At 43.7% G+C, this 20,990-nt stretch overlaps 1 protein-coding gene across 1 annotated transcript in view; it reads left to right on the top strand.

Annotated features, from left to right (window-relative positions):
* cnot2 (CCR4-NOT transcription complex, subunit 2) overlaps positions 1 to 20,990 on the top strand; it is a 204,802-nt gene that overhangs the window by 136,584 nt on the left and 47,228 nt on the right.

Genomic DNA, 20,990 nt, shown 5'->3' on the forward strand with positions numbered 1-20,990 from the left:
GTCTCTGGGGGAACAAAGGAAGAATGGAAGAAAATTGCTATTAGTTTATCCTGACTAAGAACTTTTACTGTGAAATTGGTTCCCAGCTGTCACCAATGGCACTAGCTGTTTTTGGACACCCCACCTCAGGATCACTTGTCTTTCTTTCACATCTCATGTAAAAAATAAATAGGCTCTGTTGCTCCTCAGTGTGCAAAGTAAATGACCTTGGAACCTGGTGACCTACTGGTACTGGTCTGCATCTTATTAGTCTATTGGAGAAATAAAATATTCGGTTGCCCAAAGAATTATAATTTAACTTTACGTTATTTTTGTTTTTATCCATTACATAAATTATGAATATTGTTTTAAAGGAGGGTTTTGAAGAATTCAATGAAGAAGCTATATATGAAAATGAGATGCCATCCTAGTGAAGCTTCAGTACAGGATCACATGCATGGTAACAATTAAGGCAGTAAGCTATAGCCAGAGCTAAGCAATCGTAAAACGAGCAGATCAAGTCAAAATTCTGCAGCTTTGCCACATCTATTCATGAGTAATGGTGGACTATGTTAGCATCAAATGGGAGGAGATGGAACCACGATGGCTGAATCCAGAGTGCAAAAGTCAAGGCTGATGCATTTGCAAATAATTTCAGCTACACTTGCCGAGTGGATGATTCACTTTGGCTTCCTCTTCAGTCTTCAGTCCGATTCACTCCATCCAACACAGGAAATCTGCAGGCCTTGACAACATCTCAGTTATATTGCTGAAGACCTTTGGTTCTGAATTTGCCGCACTCCTAAGCTGTTCCAGTGTAACTACAACACCTGACAAGGTGGAAAATTGTCTAGACATGCCATATCCATAAAAAGCAGGACAAATCCAACCAAATCAATTACCACCATATGGGCTTATTCCAAGCAAAGTAATGGAGGGAGTTGCAATACTGCTGTTGAGTAAAATTTGTTCACAAGTAACTTGCTCGCTTTGGGTTACCCCAGGACCACCTGGCTCCAGACTTAGTTACAATGTTGCATGCAGGAACTGAATTTTAGAAGCAAAATGAGAGTTATAGCCTTTATCATAAAAAGAGTATTCTACCAAATGTGGCACCAAGGGGCTCCAGTAAGACTGAAGACAGTAGTGATAAGTAGGAAAATCTCAATGGCTGGAGGCATACCTGGCACAAAGGAGATTGGTTCTAGTTGTTGGAACTGAATTGCAGGGCATCATTGCAGGATGTTCCTCAGGGCAGTGCCCATGTCCTAACGATCTTCATTTGTGATCTTTCCTCCATCATAAGGTCAGACGTCAGGCTTTTTGCTCTAGTTTGCAGTAGTTTACTCCATTCAATATTCTTCAGATAATGAATGTTTGTTCATGGCAATGCCTCAACAATACCCATGTTAAGTGGCAAGTAATATTCGTGCCAGGCAATGATAATCTCCAACAAAAGAGAGTTTAACCACTTTCCCATGGCATTAAATACTATTACCATCGTCCAACCCTTACTAGCAACATCTTTGGGGTCACTGTTGACCACATATATAACTGGACTGGTTAATTGAATGCCATGCCTACTGCAGTGCTTCACAAATTAGATGCTCTGCAAAGTTTCACCTCGTGACTACCGAAAACCTCCAACACAAGAAGGCACAAGTCAGGAAGAATATTAAAAGCAAGTTAATGCAAATGCTGGAATCTGAAACAAAATCAGAAAATGCTGGACAATCTCAGCAGGTCTGACAGCATCTGTGGAGAGAAAAGAGAGCTGACGTTTACCTCATTTTTATTTCTATCAATTTATTTTTATTTTCATTTCTTCCATTGACCTGTTTCCCCCTCACTATTGTTCCCCTCCTCTCCCCCACTCCGGCCAACTGTTCCTAGTTGCTCTTTACACACTGCTCACCTTTATTCTGCCATTCACACATTTTAATCTCTTTGTGTCACCATCAGCACCCTTCCTAACCTTCATCACCCCCATTTACTTTCCTTCTATATTCTGTCCTCAACACCTTTGTCTATGTCCACCTATCGCTGGCCCCGTATCCAGCCCCACTGCTTCACCCCCCCCACCCCCACAGTATAAATCTGACTCCATTCCCAGTTCTCCCCAGCTTTGACTAAGAGTCATCAGCCTCGAAACGTCAGCTCCCTTTTCTCTCCACAGATGCTGTCAGACCTGCTGAGACTGCAGTATTTTCTGTTTTTGTTTCAGGAAGAATATTAATTGATAGACTTGGTAGGTGCAACTGCATTAGTACTCGAGAAGCTGGATGTTATTCTGGGCAAAGCAGTTTGCTTGATTGCCACTTCTTTCACTAGTTTAAATGAAATGAAATGAAAATCGCTTATTGTCACAAGTAGGCTTCAAATGAAGTCACTGTGAAAAGCCCCTAGTTGCCATATTCCGGCACCTGTTCGGGGAGACTGGTACGGGAATTGAACCGTGCTGCTGGCCTGCCTTGGTCTGCTTTAAAAGCCAGCTATTTAGCCCTGTGCTAAACCAGCCCCTAAACATCCAGTCGCACCACCAAACCATGAGTGTTGTGTATAATAGCTGTAGGATGCACTGGAGCAACTTGCTGAGGCTTCTTTGGCAGAATCTCCCAGACATGCGACCTCCGCCATCTCTTTATTTATTCTGGGATTTCAGTACCATTGACAAGGACAGCCTTTATTACCCATCCCTAATGTCCCTTTGCTATGAGTCACCTCCTTGAATTGCAGCAGTTCATCCAGTGTAGGTGCTTCCGTAGTGCAGTTAGGGAAGGTGTTCCAGGATTATGATCCAGTGACAGAGAAGGAATGGCGAAATAGTTCCAGTCATAAGGGTATGTGACTTGGGTAACTTGCAGCTGTTGGTGTTTCCATGCTTCTGCCCTCCTTGTCCTTCTAGGTGGTGGAGGTCACAGGTTGGAAGGGTGCTTTTGAAGGTGACTTGGTGAGTTGATGTGTACCAGTGGGAGGAGGATCACATTATGTGGGGGAAGCCTTAGAAGCTTTAGTAGCACGGACTGGTGTCAAGCAAGGATGGCATGGGGAGACCACTTTCATGGATACCCTGGGGCCCATTCGAGACAATCCCTCCTCCCCCTTCCCTCTCTCTTCCCCCCCCCTCTGCATCCCCCTCCCCCATCCCATCCCCCTCCCACTTCCCATCCCCCTCCCACCCTTCCCTCCCTCCCCCTCTCCCTCCCCCTCTCCATCCCTCCCCCTCCCTCCCTCCCCCTCCCTCCCTCCCCCTCTCCCTCCCTCCCTCTCTCCCTCCCTCCCCCTCCCTCCCCCCATCCCTCCCCCCTCCCTCCCCCTCCCTCCCCTCCCCTCCCTCCCTCCCTCCCTCCCCTCCCTCCCCCCTCCCCCCCTCCCCCCTCCCCCCTCCCCCCCTCCCTCCCTCCCTCCCTCCCTCCCTTCCCCCCTCCCTCCCCCCCTCCCTCCTCCCTCCCTCCTCCCTCCCCCCCTCCCTCCCCCACTCCCTCACCACTCCCTCCCCCCTCCCTCCCTCCCCTCCCCCTCCCTCCCTCCCTCCCCCTCCCCCTCCCTCCCTCCCTCCCCCTCCCCCTCCCTCCCTCCCCCTCCCCCCTCCCCCCTCCCCCTCCCTCCCCTCCCTCCCTCCCTCCCTCCCTCCCCTCCCTCCCCCCTCCCCCCCTCCCCCCTCCCCCCTCCCTCCCTCCCTCCCTCCCTCCCTCCCTTCCCCCCTCCCTCCCCCCCCTCCCTCCCCCCTCCCTCCTCCCTCCCCCCCCTCCCTCCCCCACTCCCTCACCACTCCCTCCCCCCTCCCTCCCTCCCCCTCCCCCTCCCTCCCTCCCTCCCCCTCCCCCTCCCTCCCTCCCTCCCCCTCCCCTCCCTCCCTCCCTCCCCCTCCCCCCTCCCCCTCCCTCCCTCCCCCCTCCCCCTCCCTCCCTCCCCCCTCCCCCTCCCCCCCTCCCCCTCCCTCCCCCCCTCCCCCCTCCCCCTCCCCCCTCCCCCCCTCCCCCCCTCCCCCCTCCTTCCCCCCTCCCCCCTCCTTCCCCCCTCCCCCCCTCCCCCCTCCCTCCCTCCCCCCTCCCTCCTCATCCTCCCCCTTCCTCTCCTCTCCTCACCCCCGCTTTGTGATCATTTCGTTTGTTAACACTATTAAGGTTACATAACTTCCAATCATTTAGCCCCCACAATATAATTGGTGTTAACTGGTTTAATAAAATTATTCAAATAATTCAAACGTACTAATTAAATCATTGATTTTTCTTCAGAACTTTCCTTTTTTTAGCATCTCCACTAATAGCAAGACTCCCTATTTAAAGAGTGTAATTAATAAAAGTGTAACCAATGTTCTCTCTGAACTGCGTGGGTGTGCAACTGCGCAGAAATCTAATGTACTGTGAGGTTTAAAAACAAGCCGTTTACTACCTAAAAAAAATAGAGGGAACATTGAATGTAACTAATTTTATTTTTTGAATATTCTAAGTATTAAGAATTTTAGGAGCAAAACTGCAACATTGTTCACACATTGCTTTTCTAAAGAGGGATAAAAACTCAGCGAATTGAGGCTTTTGAGGTGGTGATACATGATCTTCCCCAATCTGCACTTGACAATTATTTCAATTTCTTCCTTTATTACCACAGTTCCCTGACAAATTGCTTCTGATCCATATTAAAGAGGAACAGATGGCCCATTAAGGGACAGGCTTTTACCATTCACCTTGCATATAGTAAAAACTGACTCTTTCATCATTGCAGCCATGGTTGAAGGCAAGTCCCCTTTTAAAGGTGTGTAACACCGATTGAAAGGGATTGTATTATTGGTCATATTCTGTGAGTCACCATCTGAGAAATTAATAGTGAAGGTGAATAATTTGGTGCTTACAGTCTTGGCGAGGTGTGGATTTTATTTTTATTCCATAGTCAGGATAAAAGGTAGCTGAATTTGAATCCATTCAGAGACTTGAGAAACACAATACATTTCTTGAGAACGACGTGTTCAAAATAGCCATGCTGTCCATTGTCTTGTAGCATTACAAGCATTATGCCTAAGCATTCATCATCTCCACCATGTGTACTTTCATGTTGTCACATGTGGAGCACTGCTTTTATATTGAAGATAAATAGTATAATTATAGGATATTATCTTTGCACCCTGTTCCTGAGGTGGCGATATCTTAACGACTCCACCAGCAATTAGCTTCAGAAATCTTGCTCTCTGAGGCTTATATATGTATCCGTTTCTAGTCATTTGGCTCACCTGAGGTTGTTCAGAATTAGGTAAAAGTTAGTGGTATTTGAAAGCTCAATCATTCGCTTACTTTGGGGACTCAGCAAGGATAATCATATAACTCTCAAGGTAACAAAGCACATTGGTTGCACATTGTAGTCAAGCTTCTATACAAGTAAAAATTAACTGGAGTAATTTCAAGCTTTTGCAGTTCAGCCTTGCCTCAATGGTAGTATTCATGGCTCTGACTTGAGTCATGGATTTAAGCCCCAATCAAGAGATCCAAGCATCAAATCCAGGTGGACAATTCATTGTATTAGTGTATCATTATTGAAGTTGCTAATTTTCAGATGATGTTGTAAACTGTGGCTCCATCTGCCCCCTCACATGGTTGTCAAAGAACCATGGCACAATTCAAAGAGGTGTTCTCTCTCTGTCCTGGTTGACATTTGTTCCTCAATCAATTTTTCTAAAAGAGATGTGTTTTCATTATCTCACTTTAGTTTTTGAGATCTTGCGCACAAATTGGCTATTGCATTTTCCTATGTTACAATTCAGATTGCGATGCAAAAAATACTTAATTGACAGTGAAAAGCTTTGGACTTGCCTGAGGTTGTGAAAGGCATATAATTAAGTCTATTTCTTCTTCAAAATCAGTTTCACATCTTTCGAACTTGTGACTCATTGCATTACAATTCTACCTTAGGATCCTGAAATTAATCATTGACATTTTGTTTGTTGTATCTGAGGTTGTCCATGTGATGTATGTACCTGACTCCTGATGAAATAGTAATCTCAAACATTTACTGAAATTTATACATGGCAGAATAGAACATAGAACATAGAACAATACAGCGCAGTACAGGCCCTTCGGCCCACGATGTTGCACCGAAACAAAAGCCATCTAACCTACACTATGCCATTATCATCCATATGTTTATCCAATAAACTTTTAAATACCCTCAATGTTGGCGAGTTCACTACTGTAGCAGGTAGGGCATTCCACGGCCTCACTACTCTTTGCGTAAAGAACCTACCTCTGACCTCTGTCCTATATCTATTACCCCTCAGTTTAAAGTTATGTCCCCTCGTGCCAGCCATATCCATCCGCGGGAGAAGGCTCTCACTGTCCACCCTATCCAACCCCCTGATCATTTTGTATGCCTCTATTAAGTCTCCTCTTAACCTTCTTCTCTCCAACGAAAACAACCTCAAGTCCGTCAGCCTTTCCTCGTAAGATTTTCCCTCCATACCAGGCAACATCCTGGTAAATCTCCTCTGCACCCGCTCCAAAGCCTCCACGTCCTTCCTATAATGCGGTGACCAGAACTGTACGCAATACTCCAAATGCGGCCGGACCAGAGTTCTGTACAGCTGCAACATGACCTCCCGACTCCGGAACTCAATCCCTCTACCAATAAAGGCCAACACTCCATAGGCCTTCTTCACAACCCTATCAACCTGGGTGGCAACTTTCAGGGATCTATGTACATGGACACCTAGATCCCTCTGCTCAGCCACACTTTCAAGAACTTTACCATTAGCCAAATATTCCGCATTCCTGTTATTCCTTCCAAAGTGAATCACCTCACACTTCTCTACATTAAACTCCATTTGCCACCTCTCAGCCCAGCTCTGCAGCTTATCTATATCCCTCTGTAACCTGCTACATCCTTCCACACTATCGACAACACCACTGACTTTAGTATCGTCTGCAAATTTACTCACCCACCCTTCTGCGCCTTCCTCTAGGTCATTGATAAAAATGACAAACAGCAACGGCCCCAGAACAGTTCCTTGTGGTACTCCACTTGTGACTGTACTCCATTCTGAACATTTCCCATCAACCACCACCCTCTGTCTTCTTTCAGCTAGCCAATTTCTGATCCACATCTCTAAATCACCCTCAATCCCCAGCCTCCGTATTTTTTGCAATAGCCTACCGTGGGGAACCTTATCAAACGCTTTGCTGAAATCCATATACACCACATCAACTGCTCTACCCTCGTCTACCTGTTCAGTCACCTTCTCAAAGAACTCAATAAGGTTTGTGAGGCATGACCTACCCTTCACAAAGCCATGCTGACTATCCCTGATCATATTATTCCTATCTAGATGATTATAAATCTTGTCCCTTATAATCCCCTCCAAGACTTTACCCACTACAGACGTGAGGCTCACCGGTCTATAGTTGCCGGGGTTGTCTCTGCTCCCCTTTTTGAACAAAGGGACCACATTTGCTGTCCTCCAATCCTCTGGCACTATTCCTGTAGCCAATGATGACATAAAAATCAAAGCCAAAGGTCCAGCAATCTCTTCCCTGGCCTCCCATAGAATCCTAGGATAAATCCCATCAGGTCCCGGGGACTTATCTATTTTCAGCCTGTCCAGAATTGCCAACACCTCTTCCCTACGTACCTCAATGCCATCTATTCTATTAGCCTGGGGCTCAGCATTCTCCTCCACAACATTATCTTTTTCCTGAGTGAATACTGACGAAAAATATTCATTTAGTATCTCGCCTATCTCTTCAGACTCCACACACAATTTCCCATCCCTGTCCTTGACTGGTCCTACTCTTTCCCTAGTCATTCGCTTATTCCTGACATACCTATAGAAAGCTTTTGGGTTTTCCTTGATCCTTCCTGCCAAATACTTCTCATGTCCCCTCCTTGCTCGTCTTAGCTCTCTCTTTAGATCCTTCCTCGCTACCTTGTAACTATCCATCGCCCCAACCGAAACTTCACACTTCATCTTCACATAGGCCTCCTTCTTCCTCTTAACAAGAGATTCCACTTCCTTGGTAAACCACGGTTCCCTCGCTCGACGCCTTCCTCCCTGTCTGACCGGTACATACTTATCAAGAACACGCAGTAGCTGATCCTTGAACAAGCCCCACTTATCCAGTGTGCCCAACACTTGCAGCCTACTTCTCCACCTTATCCCCCCCAAGTCACGTCTAATGGCATCATAATTGCCCTTCCCCCAGCTATAACTCTTGCCCTGCGGTGTATACTTATCCCTTTCCATCATTAACGTAAACGTCACCGAATTGTGGTCACTGTCCCCAAAGTGCTCTCCTACCTCCAAATCCAACACCTGGCCTGGTTCATTACCCAAAACCAAATCCAACGTGGCCTCGCCTCTTGTTGGCCTGTCAACATATTGTTTCAGGAAACCCTCTTGCACACACTGTACAAAAAACGACCCATCTATTGTACTCGAACTATATATTTTCCAGTCAATATTTGGAAAGTTAAAGTCTCCCATAATAACTACCCTATTACTTTCGCTCATATCCAGAATCATCTTCGCCATCCTTTCCTCTACATCCCTAGAACTATTAGGAGGCCTATAAAAAACTCCCAACAGGGTGACCTCTCCTTTCCTGTTTCTAACTTCAGCCAATACTACCTCGGAAGAAGAGTCCCCATCTAGCATCCTCTCCGCCACCGTAATACTGCTCTTGACTAGCAGCGCCACACTTCCCCCTCTTTTGCCTCCTTCTCTGAGCTTACTAAAACACCTAAACCCCGGAACCTGCAACATCCATTCCTGTCCCTGCTCTATCCATGTCTCCGAAATGGTCACAACATCGAAGTCCCAGGTACCAACCCACGCTGCCAGTTCCCCTACCTTGTTTCGTATACTCCTGGCATTGAAGTAGACACACTTCAAACCACCTACCTGAACGCTGGCCCCCTCCTGCGACGTCAAATCTGTGCTCCTGACCTCTATACTCTCATTCTCCCTTACCCTAAAACTACAATCCAGGTTCCCATGCCCCTGCTGCATTAGTTTAAACCCCCCCAAAGAGCACTAACAAATCTCCCCCCCAGGATATTTGTGCCCCTCAGGTTCAGATGTAGACCATCCTGTCTGTAGAGGTCCCACCTTCCCCAGAAAGAGCCCCAGTTATCCAAAAATCTGAAACCCTCCCGCCTGCACCATCCCTGTAGCCACGTGTTTAAATGGTCTCCCAATAATGGGGCAGCAGAATATCTAATGGTAGATGTGGCATTACAACTATTTTTTCCCTTCCAGTTAGGCTTAGAATTATATTTTGACTTCACTGCCCTTTCCACTTTACCAGTTAATTGTTTTTGATTGCAAGTGATCTGTCAATGCATAATTTTCTAGCTCCAGTTCAAGGACCAACCAATCATTTGGATAGACAGTGCCCAAGTAGTCAGGAATAGCAACAAATGGGAAGAATAAAACATCAGTCTTCTGTGAAAAGAAGAATCTAAGATATAAACCTAAGAGATCAAGAACCACGCACCATATTATGGTGAAATTTCCATAGCTAGTGAAGAAAACCAGATGATGAGCCTGCTCACCGATAACTGCCATGTTAAGTTGTGACCTTGAGTTTTTAGCCTTTATCATTTCTGTGTCATTGAAAATGGGGAAGGTGAGGAATAGCCAGGAATTAATTGTAGTTTTTCATTTCCCTTGCAAGAGCAATTTTCTTTTCTTTCCGCTGCCCTCTCCCCACCTTCAATTATAGCTTTTCTTCTTTCTCGCCAAATTCCATTCTGCCACAGCAGGTTTCTGTTACATTTCCTGTTTACAAAATGGATGAATATTGTCTAATTGGGCTTTAAAAGTACTTCATAGGAATGTCACTCTGTACAGAATTAAGACAAAATAAGATATGAACTTGATTTTGCACCAGCAGCAAAGCCACAACACTTACAGCTAATTTTGAAGGAATTGTCCACAAAGTGGACTCTGCGGCATAGCCTCCTCCTTTCCCTTTTGTCAGGTGTCCAGCAACAGTGCATACCTTCAGCCGGCATAAACAGCCGTTGAAGTATTCTCACGGACCGCAAACCAGGAAGTAAAGGCCATGAATCCTTACAGTCTTCATTGTTCAATTTTACAGATAGCAAGATAAATGGTACGTTAATATGTGTTGAGGTAGAAGCTAAAATATCTTAAACTTTGAATTTTTTAATGAAGAAATTTGACATTCAAATGCATAGGAACATATTTCAGGGACTGAGAGCCTGTTTAGCAGCAATTATGAATTTAGGGCACCAATTAAAAGCCGACTTGAATCACATTAAACAAGGTGTAACTTCTTCAAGGATTTTAAAAATGAGATTTTGTATAAGGATAAAAGTTCCTTTCAATTCACTGACTACTAATTAACTGAAGTTAGGGGACCTCTGAGCATCCTCTCGAGAATCACTGACTGCAATTTGTGGATTTCTGTGTTTAACTGAGCAGACTCCAAAAATTGATGTTTGTTTTAGAGGAGAAATGATGGCGAACAGTTCGACTACTGCTACTGTGACTACTACTGTAAAATACAGGCCTTTAATTTTCTATTTTAAGTTTTAGTACTGCTTAGGCAAGCAGCGGTTCAAACCAAAGCAATTTTCACGAACATTGGCAAGGCAGGATGTCCCTCATTGGTCATTTGCTGATGTCCTGGTAGTATTGTCCGTATTCAGACAACTGTACGTGGACCTCCATTTTAACACGGGAGAAGGAAAATCATACAGTTCGCCCTCAAGGGTCTCTTTAATGAACAAATGACCCTTTGTTATTTTTAACTAACTACTTCATTCATGTAGAGCGAACCTTTGTTGGAAAAATAATTGACAGAGCCAAACACCTTTAACCTTCTGAATTGCTGTGCAATATGTCACTTAGAATATAGCTAACAATGAACACAAGTTGGATGATTTCACTGGAGTCTATGTTCATTGTGAACCTGAAAATTTGAGTTGTGAAACAACGATTTCCTTTTGGAAACGTCTGATCAGACCAATAAAGTATTGCATATTTTGTGATGCACATTTTTTTTGATCTCTGCAAAAATGTACTTTATGGATATATTGTTGAGCAGAAGATGAAGGCTTCTTATTCTCATCCAACCTCTTGACATGCTCCTTTGCCAATAAGTGTTGCTGAGTAGTGATCTGAAATGCAACACTGAGTATGTTTTAATTCACAACTTCTAAACCCAATACGTTAGCCTGTTGAGCTGCCTAATTGCCACTCCACCAACTTAGCAGAAATGTTTGGGGGTCACCACCTAGTCAAGCTAAATTAGCTAACTATAACTCATCAAATGATCAGGTGTGTTTATTTATAGCCACAAATATAGCCTTGCATACATGCATTATGGTGACAAAAGGGGAAATATTTTATTCTGGATAATCAAAGCTTGTCCAGCTTTCTATCAGTTATCTTCTGTCTGTTTTCAGCCCTCGGGGGTTTTTATGATTTCATGGTTTTAGAACAAAATTTGCAATTATGCAAGTATCAAAAATACACATAGGTTTTTTTGTAAAGCTATTTAAATCATTAGCTCTTGCAGATTAATTTGTTAAATAATTCTTTATGGTTGTGAAAAGGATTCATTTTGATGCTTTTTTTATTTCTCATTAGCTAATCAGTTTTATTTTTCTGTATATGTTCAAACCTTAAAAGCCTTCAATCTTATAGAAGCTAAAATATTCATTCAATACATATTTAATCATTGATTTTTAACATTAACATAGTTTGCAGAATGTATTTGAATGTCAATCAAATCATTGTCTTAGCTAAAGATTATACATAAAAACCTAATATAGTACTGTACTTTCTCTGTTTTTACTCTGGTAAAAGAAGTGCTGCATCTACAATAACTAAAACATTCCCTTTTGAAATCCCATTGCAGAACAGCATACCTGAATGCCCTGATTATTGTTCTGATACACTATTGAATGAATGCAATATTTATGTGATTTATGTAAATCATTACAATTGTGTGATGCTGTTTTTCAGTTGTCACTTTTGCTCTTACTGAGATCACACTGTTAACAAGATAAGTCATTGGTACTCCAAGGGATTAAAAGTGAGAGAGAGAATGTTTGAGTTTGTAGATTTCTCAGTTTTCCTGCTAGTTGAAATTCAATATTCTATAATCGGTATACATGTGCATGTCAGGGCATATTTCCAAGTGTAGCAAAGATGATGTTGATAATGGATAAGGGCCAACTGATTCACTTTCAATAATGGCACAACCAATTTATGGCAATATTTCACTATCTGTGTTAAAGAAGTATGGCTTACTTGAACTAACTAATGTTAGATGGAAACCTTTTGGAAAGTATTACAGAGATGTATCAGGGTTTTGAGGATTATATTTCCAATTTACCTAATGAACAGCATTGTGGATAGCACAATTGCTTCACAGTCCAGGGTCCCAGGTTCGATTCCGGCTTGGGTCACTGTCTGTGCGGAGTCTGCACATCCTCCCCGTGTGTGCGTGGGTTTCTTCTGGGTGCTCCAGTTTCCTCCCACAGTCCAAAGATGTGTAGGTTAGGTGGATTGGCTACGATATATTGCCCTTAGTGTCCAAAATTGCCCTTAGTGTTGGGTGGGGTTACTGGGTTATGGGGATAGGGTGGAGGTGTTGACCTTGGGTAGGATGCTCTTTCCAAGAGCCGGTGCAGACTCGATGGGCCGAATGGCCTCCTTCTGCACTGTAAATTCTATGATATGATAACTTAGAATATTGTGTGTGCTACAAGTTTAAGCTAGGCTACTATTTGAGTATGACAATTACATTTTTGTCCAAATATCTGATAAAAATTATTAGAGAAAGGTCATTTTCTGGCAACAGTGGCCTTTGTTCTGTGAGGAAACTGGAGCAGAGCTGAGAAGGCCAAGTGGATATTTAATAGATGTGTTCAAAATTATGAAGTGTTTTAACAGCATGATGGGAGAAATTGTCTCCAGTGGCAGGAGAGTCGTCAGCCAGAGGACACAGATTTAAGATAGTTATTAAAAGAAGCAAGGGAGAGATGATTTTTTAAAGTTGGCTGTCATGATAAGGAATGCACTACTTAAAATCTTAGTGAAAGCAGATTCAACAGTATCTTTCAAAAGCGAATTGGATATATACTTGAAAGGGAGAAAATTGCAGGGCTATTGGGAAAGGTCAGGAGAATGGGACAAATTAGATGGCCCTTGGGCTAAATGACCTCCTGTGCTGCAAAATTTATGGATGGTTGCTGTGGAACTGCAGGTTGCTTAACGCTGTTGTTCTCATTGGTTAGAAATCCATTTTATTGTTTGATGATGTCCTTCAAATTGCCACAACACTGTTGATATCATTACACCACAACAGCGACTAAGATTTTAGATTTAGGTGAAGCGGATTTCAGTCACACCTTGTAAAGAGGTGTGCGTTCAGAAAGGGGTTGTGTGCCCTGTACTGTAAGGAGAACCCAGGTGAAATAACGAATGAGGAAAAGCAGAAACCGATCATATGCAACGGATACAATATACGTACTACTTGTATACTTATGAGAATAAGAATAGAGACTATTGGAAAGACAGCCAGAACAACGACCATGGCACCCAGGAATGAACCAATTCACTTGAAAGAATGTTGGAGGGATGGGCCCCAGTCATTGTGATCCATGTTGGAACCAAGGTCATGGGGATGAATAGATGAGAGATCCTGCATGGAGGGCAGCAAGAACTATGAGCTAAGTTAAAGAGCAATACCTCAAGAGCTAAGTTGAAGAACAGGACCTCAAGAGCTAAGTTAAAGAACAGGACCTCAAGGGCTATAATGGGCAGAATCTTCCAGAAATACACAGTGTGTTGACTCAGGCGAGAAAATGGATATGAAGCTCACAGGCTTTGCAGCCACCTTTTCGTGCCGTGTTGAACAACACTGCGCATTTTAAAAGGGGAAGCGTGAAACAGACTGGAGGGGCGGGGCCTAAAGACGCTGGCAAGGCCAGGAATCCTGAGATCGGGGTGCCGTTTTTAAAGGGCACCTCCATCCCCTACTTACATAAAAGCCCTCATGCCTTGCACAACGGTGAACCCTACCACAGCACCAATATCCGGGGCATCCCTCCGCAATGCCAATATCGGGGAGCCTCCACCACGCACCCACCCCCTCTCAAGCATTGGGACTCTGTTCCCCCACACAGACTTCCCCTCTCCCCTGCCACCACAATCCCCATATCACAGGCAATGGGGCTCTCCCACCCACCCACTACGTGGATATTGCTGATGCTATGACGTCCAGGCCCGTAAGTAGGTGTTAATATATTGAAATTTATGGAAATCTGGTTCTCGCCCATATCCAGTTTTTTTTTTTTTATTGGTGTTTCAGGGTGGTGGTGGTGGTGGGGAAGAGAGGGAGTTTGTTCGCTTAGCGACAGATTTTCTGGTCAAAAGATGCCTAGGTTGAAGTTTCTAAGAGCCACCTTTCATGCGACTGCTCAGTGCATTCCCGCCACTAGTCCCCAAATCCTGTTTGTGCCGCTCGTGTTGTTTAGAGGCCATTATGGAATTTGTGCCCACGAGCATTGGAGCTGCTAAATCACGGCCGTTGTGTGGATTAGAACTATTGCCACGTGCAAAATGTTGGACATTTATAAGCCGGTTAGGGCGGTGAACACGTGGCTGAAAATGTTGTGTCGGAAAGAGAGACTCCATTTCATGGGACGCTGGCTCAAGTATTGGGAAATTGTACAGGACTGGGACCAGTCTGGTACCAACTCAAAAGATAAAAAGCGTGATTGCCGAATTTTAAACTAGTAAATAGCAGGAGTAATGCGAAAGTGGAAATGATAGTAGAAATAATGGATCAGAATCAAACAAAAAAAAGGGAGAAGAGTGGACCCACAGTCAAGAATTGTGCTTTACACGCTGCAGGTAAAGAGATATAAATGATTAAACCAGGACTGAGGAATAAGAAACATGTGAGTAAAACAATAGAGTAGAAGAACAAAGAAAGGGTGTGGCTCCAAAAAAGCATTTCTCCAAAGAAACGCACAGAATAAAAGGAGCAAATTTAACATGGGAAGATATAAAATGGTAGCCGTTGCTGTAAAACAGTCAGGAATAGGACCTGTGTATACCAGAGATATGGTCTACAGAAGAATAATGAAAATGGTAGAAAGGGTGGAGTATGTATTCAGAATGATATCACTCCAGTGATAAAAGGTTACAATGAGATGAAAGCAGGTTTTGAAGATTTTAAGTAGAATGAAGGAAGAGAAAAGGATTTTTAAGATTGAAGTGGAAGTTATGTAAAAGCCACCAGGTAGCAGCTGTGAAGTGGCAGAAATGTGTTAATGCAGAGATGAGACAAACATGCAGTAAAGGCCGGAGTTGGGAGTTTTACCTTTCAAATACATTGGGATGAGCAGATTAATATGTCAGAAAAATAGTAAATTTCTTGGGTGTGTTCTGGATAGTTTTCTGCAACAATATTGTCCCAATATCCTCCCAACAGTGGTAAGCACTGCTGCCTCACAGCCCCAGGGACCTGGGTTCAATTCCAGCCTTGGGTCACGTGTGCAATCTGTACGTTCTCCCCGTGTCTGTGTGGGTTTCCTCCGGGTGCTCCGGTTTCCTTCCACAATCCAAAGATGTGCGGGTTAGGTGGATTAGCCATGATAAATTGCCTCTTCATGTCCGGGATTTGTAAATTAGGTTATGGGGATAGGAGTGGGGTGGATAGGTAGAGTACTCATTCGAAGGGTTTAATACTCTTTCAGTAGCAGTTACATTTCATAGAATAGAATCACTACAGTGCAGAAGGAGGCCATTCAGTCCATCGAGTCTGCACCGACCCTCTCAAAGAATACCTTACCTAGGCCCACTACCCACCCTATCTCCGTAACCCAATAACCCCACCTAACCTTTTGAACACTAAGGTAATTTATCATGGCCAATTCACCTAACCTGCACATCTTTGGACTGTGGAAAGAAACCGGAGCCCTCGGAGGAAACACGCAGGCACAGGAAAAACGTACAAACTCCACACAAACAGTAACTCAAGTAGGGAATTGAACCCAGGTCCCTGGGGCTATGAGGCAGCAGTGCTAACCACTGTGCCATCTCGGTGCAGACTCGATGGGCTGAATGGCCTCCTTCCGCACTGTAATGATTCTCTGAGTTCTAATGTGCCCAAGGACCAGCAAGGGCCAGGTCATAATAAGTAATGAGCCAGATTTAATTAACAGCCTCATTGCAGGAACATTTAACTAATCGCGATCATATGTTTGATTTCTTCATTGTGTTTGAAATGGAAACTGGCTGCTAAGATTCCAGATTTAGGTAAGACTGAGTTCAGTACAATGAGATAGAAACTTCTGCAGAACAAAGAACAATACAGCACAGGAACAGGCCCTTTGGCCCTCCAAGCCTGTACCATAATGTGGGAAAATCTCTTAATGGGTATAACTTCAGAAGATCAGTGGGAGGTATTTAAAAATAATTTAATGTGATGCAGAAGCATTTTCTACCCCTAAGAGGCAAAAGCTCTACTTGCCAAAAATGCATCCGTGAATGTCTAAAGAGGGAGCCAAAACCAAAATAATGATAACTAAGTGTCACAAGTAGGCTTACATGAACACTGCAATGAAGTTACTGTGACAATAACATACCTCCTGGCAAATGAGCAAGATGCAAAGAACAGATAGTGACAAAACAGATAGTAGGGAGTTTTAAAAGGAAATTGCAAGGATTATCAAAATTAATATGTTTTATAAAATAGGAAAAATAGGGTGGTTAGGAACAATGTAGACCTCTTTGAAAATTGATGACCATGATATTGTTCATGAAAATAAGGAAATGTTGAATAAATTACTTTGCAACAATATTCTAGTAGAGGAAGAGGACAAGATGCTGGAGATACCAAGGAAAAAGATTAAGTGAGTGACAGGGGATTAAAAGCAATGAAGAAAATAATGGCATAAACAGATTTCTATTCCAGAGTTTTTTATATTAAGTAATTGAGAACTTTGCAGGTGCCTGAGAAAATCTTGCAAATTTTCTCAACTTGGGAACCATCTCTTTCAATTAGAAAATTGGTCATATTACTTAGCTATTTAAGAAAGGTGAGAGAGGAAACCCAGGGAATGAATGGTTAGTCTAACATTTGTTATCAGGAAATATACTTGAATCTATTAGTTAGGATACAGGGACTGAACACCATGAAAATTTTCAGCTGAAAGAACACGCTACCTAGGTGCACTCCCTCTCCCTATCCCCATAACCCCGCGCATTGATCATGGCCAATCCACCTAACCACATCTTTGGACTGTGGAAGGAAACCGGAGTGTCCGGAGGAAATCTACACAGACACTGGGAGAACATGCAGACTCCACACAGTGACCCATAGCCAGAATTGAACCTGGGTCCCTGGTGCTGTGAGGCAGCAGGGCCAACCATCCTGCTGCCCCAAATTACAAGAAGAGATAACACAAACAAAAGGACCTTTCCTTTTGTCCAGTCCCTCCTCACCTACACCCGCAATTCTGCTGCTGCTCCACATCATATCAACAACTTTCAGTTCCCCGATTCTAACCACCTCCTCTTTACCATGGATGTCCAATCCCTTTATACCTCCATTCCCCACTAGGATGGTCTGAGGGCTCTCCGCTTCTCCCCCGAACAGAGTCCTGAACAATTCCCATCCAGCTACAGCCAGACTCTCTTCCGTCGGGCTGAACTTATCCTCTCACTGAACAATTTCTCCTTTGTAGAGTCAAACAGCACAGAAAAGGCACTTCGGTCCATCGAGTCTGCACCGGTCAAAAAGAATCACAACTATTCTAATCCCATTTTCCAGCACTTGGCCCATAGCCTTGTATGTCTTAGGATCACAAGTGCACATCTAAACACTTCTTAAATGTTATGAGGGTCTCTGCCTCCACCACCCTTTCAGGCAGCGAGTTCCAAACTCCCACCACCATCTGGATAAAAAATGTTTTTCCTCACATCCCCTCTAAACATCCCCTTATCTTAAATCTATGCCCCTGGTCATTGATCCCTCCGCCAAGCGGAAAAGTTTCTTCCTGCCTACTCTATCTATGTCCTTCATAATTTTATACATCTCAATCATGTCCCCCCTCAGTCTCCACTGCTCCAAAGATAACGATCCAAGTCTATTCAGTTTCTCTTCATAACTAAAACTCTCCAGCCCAGGCAACATCCTAGTAAATTTCCTCTGCACCCTTTCCAGTGATCGTCCGTCCTAGAATGTGAAATGAAAATCACTTATTGTCACGAGTAGGCTTCAATGAAGTTACTGTGAAAAGCCCCTAGTCGCCACATTCCGGCGCCTGTTCAGGGAGGCTGGTACGGGAATTGAACCGTGCTGCTGGTCTGCCTTGGTCTGCTTTAAAAGCCAGCGATTTAGCCCAGTGAGCTAAACTGCACACAGTACTCCAGCTGTGGCCCAACTAATGTTTTATACAGTTCCAGCATAACTTCCCTGCTCTTAAACTCTGTTCCTCAGCTAATAAAGGCAGGTGTACCATATGCCATCTTAACCACTGTATTCACCTGCTTTGCCACCTTAAGGTACCGGTGTTCATGGACATCAATGTCCCTTTGATCCTCGGTGCTACCCAAGGTCCTTCCATTTATCATGTATTCCTTTGCTTTGTTTGTCCTGCCCAAGTGCATCACCTCACACTTATCTGGACTGAATTCCATTTGGCACTGATCAGCCCACCTGACCAGCCTGTCTATATCTTCCTGTAATCTAAGGCTATCCTCCTCACTATTTCATGCCCTACCAATTTTCGTTTACATTCTTTTACAGCATCTTTTACACTCCAAAGGGTGGTAGAAGTTTGGAACTTTTCCGCAAATGATTCTTGCTATTGATGCTACCTCAGTTGTTAATTTTAAAAATGATTCTGATAGATTTATGTCAACCAAAGGTATTGAGGGATGTGGGTTAAAAGTGGGTTTATGGAGTTCGGTTGCAGTTCACCTATGACCTTGTTGAATAGACAATAGTTGCATGCCTGCTAATTATTCTAGGCAAATATTCCAGTGATATCTTTTTTTCTGAGAAATTAAATGTTGATCTTGGGGGGAAAACAATTGCTTTCATTTGAAACCCAGATGTGGGTTTAGTCTTTGTTCCACATAATTTAAAAGAGTAAGTACTACAGGGTATTTGCTAAAATGAGCATATGTCGATTCAACTAAATTTGGGGACCTGACAATAATAGCCAGTGAAAAATAGATCTTTGTCCTACCCAATAATTTTAAATGAACCTTATTTATTGGATCAGCAGTTTGATAAGTGTTGTATAATTACTGGGAAATCTAGGGTATAGTGATTGAGTCTAAAATTACATATTGGGGATCAAAATATTCCATTGGCCCAACATGTGCCATTTTAGCCCATCTTTCAGTTTTTATCCTGTCGCTTTTCAATTTTCTCAGTTGTTTCTTTGAACTTTACTTATTTCCTTTAATCTTCCAGTGTTTTAACACCTACAGCCAGACTGGAGCCTGTCCACAGATAAGACCATAAGATATAGGAACAGAATTACGTCATTAGACCATTCGGCCCATCAAATCTGCTCCTCCATTCGATCATGGCTGAGAGGTTTCTCATCCCCTTTCACATGCCTTCGCCACGTAAACCCTGATCCCCTTATTAATCAAGAATCTATCTCTGTCATAAAGATTCAGTGACTTGGCCTACACGGCCTTCTGCGGCAATGAGTTCCACAGATTCACCGCCCTCTAATTGAAGAAAGTCCTCCCCATCTCAGTTTTAAAGGATTGTCCCTTTAGTTTGAGGCTGTGCACTTGGGTTCTAGTTTCTCCTACTGGTGGAAACATCATCTCCATGTCCATTCTATCTAGGTCTCTCAGTATTCTGTAAGTTTCAATGAGATCCCCTCATCCTTCTAAACTCCATTGAGTTACGACCCAAGGACCTTAACCGCTCCTCATATGACAAGTCCTTCATTCCGGGGATCATTCTTGTGACCCGCCTCTGGAACCTCTCCAAGGCCAGAATATCATTCCTTAGATACGAGGCCCAAAACTACTCTCAATATTCTAAATGGGGTCTGACCAGAGACTTGTACAGCCTCAGCAGTACACCCCTACTCTTGTATTCTAACCCTCTCGAAATGAATGCTAACATTGCATTTGCTTTCCCAACTGCCAACTGAACCTGCATGTTAACCTTCAGAGAATCCTGAACTAGGTCTCCTAAGTCCCCTTGTGCTTCAGATTTCCGAAGACTTTCCTCATTTAGGAAATAGTCTCTGCCTCTATTCTTCCTACCAAAGTGCATAACCTTGCACTTTTCCACCTGCTACTTCTTTGCCCACTCTCCTAGCCTGTCCAAGTTCTTCTGCAGCCTCCCTGCCTTCAAAATTACCTGTCCCTCTACAAATGTTTGTATCATCTGCAAACTTAGCAACAATGGCCTCCGTTCCTTCTTCCAGACCATTGGTGTAAATCGGGAATAATTGTGGTTGCAACACTGACCCCTGTGGAACACTACCAATCACCAGCTGCCATCCTGAAAAAGACCCCATTTCCCTCTCTACCATCTGCCAGTCAGCCAATCCTCTATCCGTACCAGTACCTTACCCCTAACACCATGGGCTCTTATCTTATTTAGCAGCCTCCTTTATGGCATCTTGTCAAAGGCCTTCTGGAAATCCAAATAGATCATGGGGAGAGTTTAAACTAATGTGGCAGGGGGATGGGAACCGATGCAGGAAGTTGGAAGGTAGAAAAACAGGGACAGAAATAAAAGGCAGTAAGAGGGAAAGTGTAAGGCAGAGAAGCCATAGTCAAAAATCAATAAAGGGCAACAGTACAAGGTACAGTGACTGAGGGGAGCTCAATGAATAGGACCAGGAATACTAAAAGAAATAAAACGGGAAGTGAAAACATTAATGGTGAGCGACGCGGCAGGTTGTTACATGAAGATATGGGTTCGACGACAAGGAAAATTAGGAGAAAGGTTAAGAGGAAATATAACTTGGGAGAGGTTACTGATCGAGGTGTT

Source organism: Scyliorhinus torazame, chromosome 19 (assembly GCF_047496885.1).
Source record: "Scyliorhinus torazame isolate Kashiwa2021f chromosome 19, sScyTor2.1, whole genome shotgun sequence".
Classification (NCBI taxonomy): Eukaryota; Metazoa; Chordata; class Chondrichthyes; order Carcharhiniformes; family Scyliorhinidae; genus Scyliorhinus; species Scyliorhinus torazame.